The sequence below is a fragment of the Ornithodoros turicata genome, chromosome 5, assembly GCF_037126465.1.
Source record: "Ornithodoros turicata isolate Travis chromosome 5, ASM3712646v1, whole genome shotgun sequence".
NCBI lineage: Eukaryota > Metazoa > Arthropoda > Arachnida > Ixodida > Argasidae > Ornithodoros > Ornithodoros turicata.
This window is the reverse complement of record NC_088205.1, coordinates 63,280,244-63,293,424: the sequence shown is the minus strand read 5'-3', so window position 1 is coordinate 63,293,424 and position 13,181 is coordinate 63,280,244.

Here is a 13,181-nt window from a genome sequence, read left to right as displayed (position 1 = left end):
AAATTTCCGTGCACATTATACTCGAACATTGCTTCAGATCACTGCATTAGGCAGGGGGATCACTGATCTTGGTATAATACTATTTTGCACAATCACAGCGCAGCTAGGTGCCTCCGTGCATGTGACTGAAAATCATGTCATCTGATTCAGTTCATGTTCAGGGGAAAGGTAAGCACTTAACCAGTAGAGCTTTATAGCACTTCCCAGGAATGTTTGGTAAAGTTTTGCTAAAAAAGCAAGTCATACCTACCAAACAGTGAAATGCAGAGTAATACAAATTAAGTTGGCTGTGTACTTGACGAGTACTTTAAAGTACTTTGCCCAATACTTTGTACTGCATTTGTAATGGAGTATTTTCTACTGTACTTGAAGTACTAACGACACCAGGTATTAATACTTTAACTTTAAGTACAATTTCGAGGTACTTTGCCCATCACTGGTTTCAAGTATGCCGCGAAGAGGGCGACTATTGTGGCTGAACCGCGCTAATGGGCAAAGAGCAAAAATGGAGCATTTTCTCACAAGAACATGCATTTGCAGTATAATACACCATTACAAAGGCAATATGGTTGTTGCACGAGATAGCGGTCGAAATCACCTGAACACGACAGTTCGACAGCTCGAACACCTCCGCACACAGCATCACCTAGGAGCAGGCTCGTGAGGTCGTAAGCTGATAACTCTCCTTATAACTAGGTCCCAATACCTCCGGAAGCTTCTCTGTTTCTTTCGTTCCGCCATCGACGGTCTGGCACACAGAATTACGCCAAGGCCTCGCCTATCCTGTCATCGGCAATATTCCCACCATGGATGACAGCATACTATAAAGGGCGTCGCTAACTACAATGATTAGATAGAGCAGTTATGCGGTTTGTCACCAGACCTGTAAAAATTACTTTCCCAAAGTAATTGAATTACGATTACAATTACATGTTCACAAAAGTAATTAAATTACAGTTACAATTACTCATTTTCTATTGTAATCCAATTACGATTGCAATTACTGAAAAAAGTAATTGGATTACACTGAATTATATTCACAAAGTTGACTGCAACGGGCAAACGACTTGCAAACTACAAGATTTGATGTACACAATTATTGCGCATGTTCTGAAAGATTGTGGTAGTTGTGCTTGTGGTAGAAAAACAAGTTAGAGAAGTCCTACACAGGGACAAGTCTCTCGCCATGTTAAAGAAACACCGAACATCACAGTCAAAATGCTTTCTTTCTTCAGGTATGTGAACAAAGTGCAGATCATGAGTGCAGCTTGTAACGTCCATTGACTTTCAAGAGTAAGGTATTCTCAAAGTTCTTGTCTGTAAGGCTGCTACGTCTCCTTGTCATAACAAGACAACCAACCGAAAACAGACGCTCCACTGGTGCACTGCTGCCCAACATTGTACATGATAAACACCTCGAGCACACAGGGAAGATCTTTCAAGCACTCTAACGACCCTGAAGTGCATGTCGATACCCACAATTCGCACTCCTTTTCCCATGGCGCAAGAGTTTTTCTCCTTCCACATTCAAATGAAAAAATTTGTACCGAAAAATGTACCGATCTGAATCGAGTCTTTGGGTAATCACTGTGAAAAACAAAAAAGTAAAAAAAAACGGTGTGGAACTGACCCACACTTTAAATATTTGGCCTTCCCAGATAGCGTTCAAAGTAATTCTAAAAGTAATTCAAAATGCGTTACGTGTTACTTGTAAAAGTAATTCAATTACAGTTACAATTACATAAAACCTAATGTAATTCCAGAAGTAATTAATTAATTACTAAGAAAGTAATTAATTACAGTAATTCAATTACTTTTAATTAATCACTTTACAGGTCTGTTTGTCACTATACATGGTGACCATAACTTCAGTGCCCAGCGAGTGTAGGCGCATTTCACACATATGCAAGCGAAAATTGGGATCGCTTATAGAAAAATCTTTTAAACAGACGATTCTAGGCATTTTTGACTGGAAATAGTGCTGCCCCTGCCAACTCGAACGTTGATATGGATTTGACAAGCGCAAAACTGTCTAACAGTTTCTGCTAGCTGGCGGCGAACAAAGCACAAGGATTAAAGTACGCCTGTGCCCTCTTCTTTAAAGGGTCTCTGACCAGAAGCTGGAGAGCCTTTTCCGCAGTGGCTACCGATAGAATACACAAAAGCAACTTCACATACGAAAATGCATGCCTCAACACTTCGTAGTTTTCGTAAACTCGAATTTTGAACATCGCAGTTCACGGCGACGCTGGCACACCTAGCGTCAAACCAAGAAAACGTACCCATGTATAGAAAACTCAGTTGGTCATCCCACTGGAATGACGTCAATCGCCCATGCAATCAGCGCGCAGAATGCCGTCACGTGATCGAGCACTACAACAACAACTTACAGCAAGAACCAACATTTTTACGCCGATATGCTGTTGTCACAATGTCTGGAAATAAAAAGTATGTATGTAACATAGCCATCCCCAAAACCTCATCATCTCAACCCCACAGCTGTGTCACACGAAGGGCGACCCCTCAGTTCCAAGAAATGGGGGAGAGGACTCCTTCCAAGAACAATTTGGAGCGACGCTTCGACTGTCCCAAGCAGTCCGGACTCAGCCATCGTCCCAGCCAGTTCATTTCCGTTATAGCTTTTATCCATTGTAAATAGTAATGTAAATAAACCTGTAGTGCCCTCATCATTCAATCACTCATCATCTCACCCCTTCCACACCAAGCCACCGCCACGCGAGTGTTACACGAGTCGACAGGATATACCTTCAATCAGTGCCGCAATGCCGGGAAAGAAGCATCTCCACATCGCCAAGTTCTCTGGATCACCGGACGACGTCCCAATCGAAAAATGGCTTCGTTTATTTCACAAGATGACAACAGAGGTCGAGTGGTCACAACAAGACAGGGTGAGCTACTTTCATGAATACCTTGAAGGGGAAGCTTTCAAGTGCTACTTGTCCGACGTCTTCGACACTGGTGAAACATGGAAGGACATCGAAAAATACATGACGCATCGTTTCGGAGCTGTGGTGACAGACCCTTTCCGTGAGTTTATTCACATGAAACTGAAGAATGATCAGATCATCAAAGAGTATTATGATGCGAAATATAAATTAGGCAAGGCTGCAGAGCTTAAGGACCGTCACATCGTTTCCGGTCTCATTGATGGACTTCCTCAGCACATGGAGATCGCATTTGCAAGTACTTGTGTCGAAACCCCGTTGGAATGGCTAACAATTGCCCAACGCATCGAGGCATCTCAGCGGAGAGTCGGATTAACACCTCGTGCCCAAGAGAGGCCAAGACGTGAAAATGATGGGGCGAGACTGACAAAGCAACCCCGGGCAATGCCGACAAGCGAGTGCCGCATTTGTGCTGCAAGGGGTGTCCATGGACGAATGCATTGGCACAGCGAGCGTCCTAGCAAGGCACAAGTTTCAAACACTGAGGTGGATTCGGGAAACGAGGAAAGCGGCCCAAGGCATCACTAATTCACTTCCGTGCGCTGATCAACGGGCATCCGGTTGACGCTGTTCTCGACACAGGAGCCACCATCACCTGTGTCAACGAATCTGTTTTCCGCCGGCTCAAGCTACAACTCGTCAATAACTCGAAGATCAGTGTACGACAAGTGAACACAACAACCACCACCTTGGGTCGCACCACCATCCACTTAACCATTGGAAACACAACCAAGACTGTGACCGCCCATGTTCTTCAAAACATGCAACACCAACTTTTGTTTGGATTGGACAGTGCGGTGCTTTTCAATCTTTCTCTGGACTTATCAACGCTCAAGTTGATCTCACGACCGGAGAAGTTATGTGAACAGCTCGCCACTGTCACCACACCAAACCAAGATCAACCCACCGGTGAGTCCAAGTCACCACTTCAATCACATAGCGACCCACTTATCGATGACATCCTGGAAAAACACTCGTCACTATTCTCAAATCCCAAACGGATATCGGATCAATATCTCTCGAGAAGCATTCCATCAGTCTGACGAACAACACTCCTATTCGTTATGTGCCCTACCGTACATCATTGGCCGACAAAGAGGAGATAAGCAGACAGGTGGAATCGCTGCTAAATGAAAACTTGATTCGACCATCCCAATCACCCTACGCCTCCCCTGCTGTGCTTGCGAAAAAAAAGGACGAAGGGAAGACAAGACTCTGTGTAGACTACCGCAAACTCAATGCAATCACGCAACCTGATCACCAGCCAATTCCCAGAATTGACGACTTGTTGGACGCCTTGGGTAATTCCAGGATATTCACCACACTAGACGTCACGTCAGGGAACTGGCATGTGCATATGACAGAAGAGGACATTCAAAAAACAGCTTTCGTAACTCATAACGGTCACTACGAATGGCTTGTTATGCCTTTTGGCTTACGGAATGCTCCAGCTACATTTCAACGTGTAATTCGGACTCTCATTGAGAAACATCGTCTCAAAAATGTACTTAACTATTTCGACGACATCATCATCCACTCTGAGACAAAAGAACAACATCTCGAGCATCTTGCGGCGGTCCTAAAAGCCCTGGAATCCGAGAATGTCAAACTCAAAAGGAAGAAATGCAAATTTGCCACTACAAGTATCGACTTCCTCGGGCATACCATCTGCGCGGGGAAGCTGCAACCACGAACTGAAAACGTTACCGCAATCACACGGTACCCGACACCGAGGAACGTCAAAGACGTTCAACGATTCCTTGGCGCTGTAAACGTCTATCGGAGGTACATCGATAAATTTACAGAAACGGCCTTACCTCTAACGAAGCTTTTGAAGAAAGGTGCTAAATGGAATTGGACGTCAGACTGTGCTGCTTCATTCCAGCGCTTCAAAGATGCTTTGGTGAAACGACCGATCTTGGCAATTCACGACCCAGCCAAGCCCTGTACGGTCTACTGTGACGCCTCCAACTAAGGTATTGGAGCAGTACTAAAACAGATAGGCGACGACAACCTTGAACATCCTGTGGCCTTTCACTCCCGCAAGCTTCACGACCACGAAAGGAACTATGCCATCACGGAACTGGAGTGCCTGGCTATAGTCGACGCTATTGACAAATGGCATTGCTACCTTCATGGACACCGTTTCCGTGTAGTGACAGACCACGCCGCACTCAAGTGGCTGAAGACCATCAAAAAACCGACAGGAAGGCTTTTCCGCTGGTCACTCAAGCTTTCTGTCTACGATATGTTTTTTAAACACCAGAAAGGTAGCGAAAACAACGAAGCGGACACGTTATCCAGAACACCTGTTATCAACCTTCTTCATATTGAAGACATTCGGCAAGCACAGTCCGAACTAGAAAACAGAGAGAGAAATGGAACCCTTGAGCAAGGAATCACTGTTGTGCGCAAAGGGGGATTACGTAAAATCCTTGTTCCACCATCCTTGCGCAAAGAAGCGATAAAGAATGCGCACGAAAATTACGGCCATGTCGGAGTCAAAAAGACGCTCAGCCTCCTCTCTCCACAGTATTATTGGAAAAGTATTATGGCGGACGTTTCCAACTACGTTAAACACTGCGACATTTGCCAACGTTGTAAAAAATCAAAGAAGAAAAGGTTTGGCCTCCTCGAGTCACTTCCTCCCGCAGCGGAACCCTTCGACCTTGTCGCAATGGACACCATTGGGGGTCTCGCAGGCTACAATTCTGCGAAGCGTTTCATTCACCTGGCAATCGACCACGCAACAAGATACGTATGGGCCTTCAGTCACAAGAGCGAAACATCGGACGCATACGTGTCATGCATCCAACAAATAATGACAGTCGGGAAACCAAACAAGTTTCTATCAGACAGAGGTACCGGATTCCTTGGCAGTAGATTCAAACGATTTTTGAAAAACAACGGCATTCATCAACTGACAACGTCCACACAACGACCACATCAACTGACAACGTCCACACAACGAAAAACATGCTACTCGCTCCCCGACGTTTCAAAACAAACTGATTTGCAGCGGTTGCAAGAAACGAATTCTTCCCAAACATGCGATCCCTCACGGTCATGGGTTCTAGTTATTGCACTTCTTTGACAGAATGATAGTGCTCATCCATTACGGCACTGCTGCACAAGGGAATTTATAGACTGGTGTTCGGAATCACACGAAATATTTTTGCAGCGCATGGATATCGTGAGAAGGCGTTCGTACTCATGCGCCGGAAACACGCGGTACACATGAGGTACAGCTGCTATAGATCGCGCTTAAAAGGTACCTAGCCGGTACGGATGGGTCTCGGAGCCCTTGTACCGTTTGAATTTCGCAGTGGTCGCGGACTGTACCTGCTGGTTGAGGACTGCACCTCATGTGTACCGCCTGGCCCAAGTGCGGGTCCTCTTTCATGCGGTACATATCGGGTGTCGGATTTAGAGTGTACGAGGCTACGAGCTACGACGACTTTCGGGATCCAGCGCGCTGTTTCACAGCGTTAGCGTACTGTGTGTATTTCCAAGTTTTCTTTATTTAAATCTTTTGGAACAACGACCAATTTATCGAGGTACACAGACTTCATTTGACATGCCTCGGTTGTGTCGTCAAAGCGAGATTTCTCGGCGGGCATTCAGTTCCGTACGATACTGCGCGTTCAACCGCAGCGGCAGGTATGGTTGGCAGCGGATTTTGCCAATCGTATTTGAAGAATGCAGACTATGAGACGGACCCCTCAGTTTGAGTACAAAGAACCTCTGCCTATAGCAGTCCGCAGTGCTTTCCTTGAATCTATCTTCCAAGACTGTTGCATCTGGACGTGACGAGGTTAGTATCTTCTGTATAATTTATACAGTGATTACTCTCCTTGTGAGAATTACAGTGTGGCATGTAGATGTTAGGAGACCATTTACGCAACAAAGAAAAATACGGATTAAAGAAAATTGAAGTTTACGCACTAAATCAAAGGATTTAATAAACATATTAACAATACAATTAACTGTGCAATTCCGAGTGTTGTTGAATGCAGCCATGCCAAACGCAGTAAGCAACATCCACAGTACGTAAAATGAAGCTGTGTACTCCGCATCTAGGTGTAACATTATAATTGTCACAGCAGTGTGCACCAATGTAGTTCATGACTTCCTTTGACAAGATGTGGAACCAAACGTTGGAAATACATGGTAGGGATCAGGTACAAGAGAGAACTGATGTTCTGAGGGTTTCATCTTTCATCAGGTACAAGTTTTCTTCTATTTGTTTTCCTTATAATATGCAGCATACTGCACATAGTAAAGAAGGGCTCTGGATTCTAAACCAACGCAGTTGAAATCCTTAGTTTACCCCGAGCTGTACTATTGTTGTCTAACCTGGGGAAACACCACAGAGGGCAACTACGATAAAATTGCAGTGCACAAAAAAAAAAAAAAAAGAGAAAGCCTGGTGTACGACAACCATGTCTACAGGTGCAATGTACTGGACCCTCGTTGCAAAGAGGCCCACCAGGGGTGCCACTGCAATCCATCCATCCAGCCCCTCAGCTCCTTCAAGACATGCAAAATACAGTAGACAAAGTGTTCACTTGGAAATCAGACATTTACACAAAATTGCCTTGCAAATTCAGGATATTTTAGCGCCATCCCAAACACTTGCCATTACGGTATGCAATCCATCACTGTACCACCTTACAAGGTTCCACTGCTACGGACCAACTACAGAAATCAGCAGAAACCGTTCCCCTTCAGAATAAATTTTTTCAGCTGATTGGAAATGGCCTTCCTGTGTCCAGTTTCAAAACAGAGTTACACAAACTTGTTGAAGTGTTATTAGAGACAGGCCACTCTGTTACGTATTTGTTTGTGTGTGTGTGTGTGTGTGTGTGCGCGTGCGTGTGCGTGCTTGTGTGTGTGTGTGTGTGTGTGTGTGAAAATGTGCACAACTCGGTGCAATTGTGTATTTTATTTATGTGGCTGTGATTTGCTGTATGCTCGTAGTGTGTAATATCTCCGTTATCGCATTTATATGGCTTTTTTTAACAATGTTAGGGTGATGACTTCATGGAAGTGGAAGGAACAGGAGAGGAAGACATCTGGCAATGGCCATGACAGTTGTCCGCCAGGTACAGGACCAATTTCTCTTATAAATGCGGTATATAGCGTGAAGTTGTTACTAACAAAAAGTTTTTTGTTCCCCTTAAAGGAATCTACAGGTGGTGAGCACGCGTAAGGAATCGACATATCTCACTACAACTTAGACCTGCCTGTTGCATATGAGATGTGTGACTCTACTTACACACACAAGCTTCTGCAGGTTCGATGCATGTATATTTTGAAACATGAAAGACAGAGTGCTAAAAATATATCTGAGGTGAAAAATTGAGCAGTTCACTGCAGTAATTCTATCGATTTATTTTCAGCATTTTGGGAAAAATATAGTGACGGCAAGATTGCACAATCCCAAAATTCGCGGTCACTCCCACGCCGGCGCACTCCGTCACTATACTCGGCCGCTATGCGGGAAGCTGCCTTACAGGATGTTAATTCAATGGGAGACAGCGTTTATGCCAATTAACAGCAAAACAGAATAAAATTTTTAAGATGTCATCGCCTAGTAGAGAAGAACACCATGTAAGGAACCCCTGGAGACATGAAAGGCACCAGCAGAATATAAGCCTAGTGCACCCTGGCCAAATGAATTTTAATGCATTGCGCTATTGGGGATTCCGTCGATTTTTGCACATCGCCCATGTTTAGACTACGATTTTTCGACAAAGGCAGTCAAATTCTGCAAATGTCATCGCCTATTTTCGTTCAGTACGTCCTCCAGGCCACATACCAACCACGGCACGATGTGTGAGTGTTAATCCTGATGCACCCTGGGCCTTCAAAGTTGCGACTCAGACAGGGTTCCCCTCCTAGGCGCTCCCAATATTCCCCTAAGTCCCAGTATTATCGTAATACGCATGCGCTGAGACTGCACGGCCGGTCTGAAGGAGTTCGAAACGAGAACGGTCATTTTTTCCAGAACTCGAAGTGGCTGACAGAACAGACAACTTTATTTTCAGTGGCGGCTTCTGTCCTGAGGCAACTCCCTTCCTTATTTTCAGTGAGTAATATACAAATGATACCGTTTTGTATTTTATATCGCTTTTATATTAAACTATACAACTTGATAAAACTGTCCATTTCGAGTGCCGTTTTGGAAGTGATTTTGTCAAACGCGACCTTTCAGGGTGCAACAGGGGAACAACGGACGGGCTTTAAACACCGTGATCTTACTTTCACATATACATATTACGAAATTAGCTTAGGACATTTTTAAGAAGTCCCAAAGTTGACGAAATTGGCCACTTGGCCATTTCGAGTGCCGTTTAGGAAGCGATTTTGTCAAACGCGACCTCTCAGGGTGCAACAGGGGAACAAGATACGGGGTTCAAACCCCATGATCTTACTTTCACATATACATATTACAAAATTAGCTTAGGACATCTGTATTATTATTTTTATGTCAAATGATATTAAGCCCCGAAGTTGACGAAATTGGCCATTTGGCCATTTCGAGTGCCGTTTTGGAAGCGATTTTGTCAAACCCGACCTCTCAGGGTGCAACGGGGCAACAAGATACGGGGTTCAAACCCCGTGATCTTACTTTCACATATACATATTACGAAATTAGCTTAGGACATCTGTATTATTATTTTTATGTCAAATGATATTAAGCCCCGAAGTTGACGAAATTGGCCATTTGGCCATTTCGAGTGCCGTTTTGGAAGCGATTTTGTCAAACCCGACCTCTCAGGGTGCAACAGGGGAACAAGATACGGGGTTCAAACCCCGTGATCTTACTTTCACATATACATACTACAACATCAGCTTAGGACATCTTTAATATTATCTTTATATCAAATGATATTAAGCCCCGAAGTTAACGAAATTGGCCATTTGGCCGTTTCGAGTGCCGGTTTGGAAGCCATTTTGTGAAACCCAACCTCTAAGGGTGCAACAGGGGAACAAGATACGGGGTTCAAACCCCGTGATCTTACTGTCACATATACATACTAAAAAATTAGTTTAGGACATCTTTAATATTATTTTTATATCAAATGATACAAAGCCCCGAAGTTGCCGAAATTTGCCACTTGGTCATTTCGAGTGCCGGAATGGAAGCCATTTTGTCAAACCCGACCTCTCAGGGTGCAACAGGGGAACAAGATACGGGGTTGAAACCCCGTGGTCTTGCGTTCACATATACATATTACGAAATTAGCTTAGGACATCTTTAAAATTATTTTTATATCAAATGATATTAAGCCGCGAAGTTGACGAAATTTGCCACTTGGCCATTTCGAGTGCCGTTTTGGAAGCGATTTTGTCAAAGGCGACCTCTCAGGGTGCAACAGGGGAACAAGATACGGGGTTCAAACCCCGTGATCTTACTTTCACATATACATACTACAACATCAGCTTAGGACATCTTTAATATTATCTTTATATCAAATGATATTAAGCCCCGAAGTTAACGAAATTGGCCATTTGGCCGTTTCGAGTGCCGGTTTGGAAGCCATTTTGTGAAACCCAACCTCTCAGGGTGCAACAGGGGAACAAGATACGGGGTTCAAACCCCGTGATCTTACTGTCACATATACATACTACAAAATTAGTTTAGGACATCTTTAATATTATTTTTATATCAAATGATATAAAGCCCCGAAGTTGCCGAAATTTGCCACTTGGTCATTTCGAGTGCCGGAATGGAAGCCATTTTGTCAAACCCGACCTCTCAGGGTGCAACAGGGGAACAAGATACGGGGTTGAAACCCCGTGATCTTACTTTCACATATACATACTACAACATCAGCTTAGGACATCTTTAAAATTATTTTTATATCAAATGATATTAAGCCGCGAAGTTGACGAAATTTGCCACTTGGCCATTTCGAGTGCCGTTTTGGAAGCGATTTTGTCAAAGGCGACCTCTCAGGGTGCAACAGGGGAACAAGATACGGGGTTCAAACCCCATGATCTTACTTTCACATATACATATTACAAAATTAGCTTAGGACATCTGTATTATTATTTTTATGTCAAATGATATTAAGCCCCGAAGTTGACGAAATTGGCCATTTGGCCATTTCGAGTGCCGTTTTGGAAGCGATTTTGTCAAACCCGACCTCTCAGGGTGCAACAGGGGAACAAGATACGGGGTTCAAACCCCGTGATCTTACTTTCACATATACATACTACGTATGTTTTAAAGGACTCTGTTGCTGCCTTTTCCGCATTTGGTGGTCGCTTCTGTTGCGAACCCTGTAGAAGAGCATCATAAGCCGTTGATAATATCTGTTTGGAACCATGATTAAAGAGGTTTTGCCCGTTCTAAAGGGCTCTGCTGCGGTCTTTTACGGATTTTGCGGTCGCTTCCGTTACAATCCCAGTGGGAAGGGCAATAGCATAAGCCGTCTCGAATATGCCTTTGACAGCATGATACAAAGGGTTTTGCCCGTTTTAGAGGGCTCTGCCGGCGCCTCTTCCAAATTTTGCGGTCACCACTGTCAAAATCCCAGTACAAGGGCCTAGTATAAGTTGTTGATAATGGCTTCGCTATGCAGAATACACCAGCGACTCTTTGTTGTGTATTCCTTGGATGCCCCTGCCATCATCGGGGTTGCAGAAAGGTTACTTTTTACTTTTCTCAAAGAAGTTGGCAAGTGATGCAATGTTTCAGAAGGATACTGTGGTGGTGGTGGTGATGGTGAAAGGGCTTGGCGTTGTCGGCCTCACGTATATGGGCAGCGTCACGACTGACGCCCTGGGGAAATGTGCGTCCTGGGCAGACTTCTAGGGTCACTGTGGGTCATTTCTTGCAGGTCGAGGTGTAAGCAAACCATGGACTTGTTTATTCGTGCTGCACTTCGAGAAAAATTGGTTGATTACCATGAACAGTGAAATTCAAACGGCTTCGTAACGGATATGCTCTCAAGCGGTGAACCACCCCAGGCCATAGTCATGAACTAGTTGTTGTTGTTGTTGTTGTAACGGATATGTATTTTCATCTATGATGTCTTTTCCTCAGACTTTAGCACCAGTGCTCGTAGGTGTCTGTTGCCGTGTAAATGTTCGGACTGCCGGCGATTTGCTGTGCAAGTTCACTTTTGTGCCCCGTATCTTGGCAAGTTTTTTTCCTTGCCGTCGCGGCTCTCTCACGCTGAATTCAAACGGAAGGTATCAGCCTTTGGTCCGTTGCGCAACTCGTATCAGCAGCGAAGAAGAACGACAATTTCTTCTTTGTCATTGTTGTAGTGGCTATCATCAATGCGCATAGAAGCCAAGATGCGGTACCCGGCGTGATAAGATGTCTGCGTGATTTCGAGTGGAGAGAACCATAGGGTGGTATATCTATATGGATACATATCTATGCGTATATGCATTAGTGGCCAAGGTGTATCGGGAAATCTCATGAATTACAGGGGAGTGGTTGGAAAAATTCAGGGGAAGTGTACATCTCCCTGGGGGGTGGGGGTAATCACCCTGGAAAGGACCGCAATTATAGCAAAGTACCTTAGCGTAAACAGCTGAGCGGTATAGTTATTAGGCATTCGCATATACAATTCGTCAATGAGAAACTTCACTTGACACACCAGCAGAGACAAATGAGCTTCTTTTCCAAATTAGACATTGAAAATTTGAAAGGCGTTGCAAGTTCTTCGTACATAGTTCTTCACGAACGAGTATCCCAACGTTCAGGAGCACTGAAAGTGTCGGTTTACACACTGTATTGCTGATTTTGCTTGCATTTTCAAAGTGAAAAAGGAAAAGGAAATCATGGAAAGAGAAATAATTAAAAATATTCACACAATGACCCTCGAACATAACTACTCCGTGTATTTTTTCTTTTTTTTCACTGTGCCTCTCTGTGCTCAGTATACAGTTTTTGGTGCATGATATCCGGAGAGGCTGCTGCTATGCTGGAAGCCCATAAACTTAGTGTAATAATTAAGATGACGTCATTCTCTGCACTTGTCTCCACTATAACGTTTCAATTATCATATTACTTACAGTGTAGTTTATCAAAATGCACGTTCAGACCAGATCGCTAATCGCTATAACTACTAGCTGACCCAAGCAGCACAATGCACTGAAAGTCGAGTGCAATAGGGGTGGACGGGTAGGTGGAAGGCCTTGAACAGACTCGTGAAACTAAGGAACATTGATAAAACACATACCGTCCAC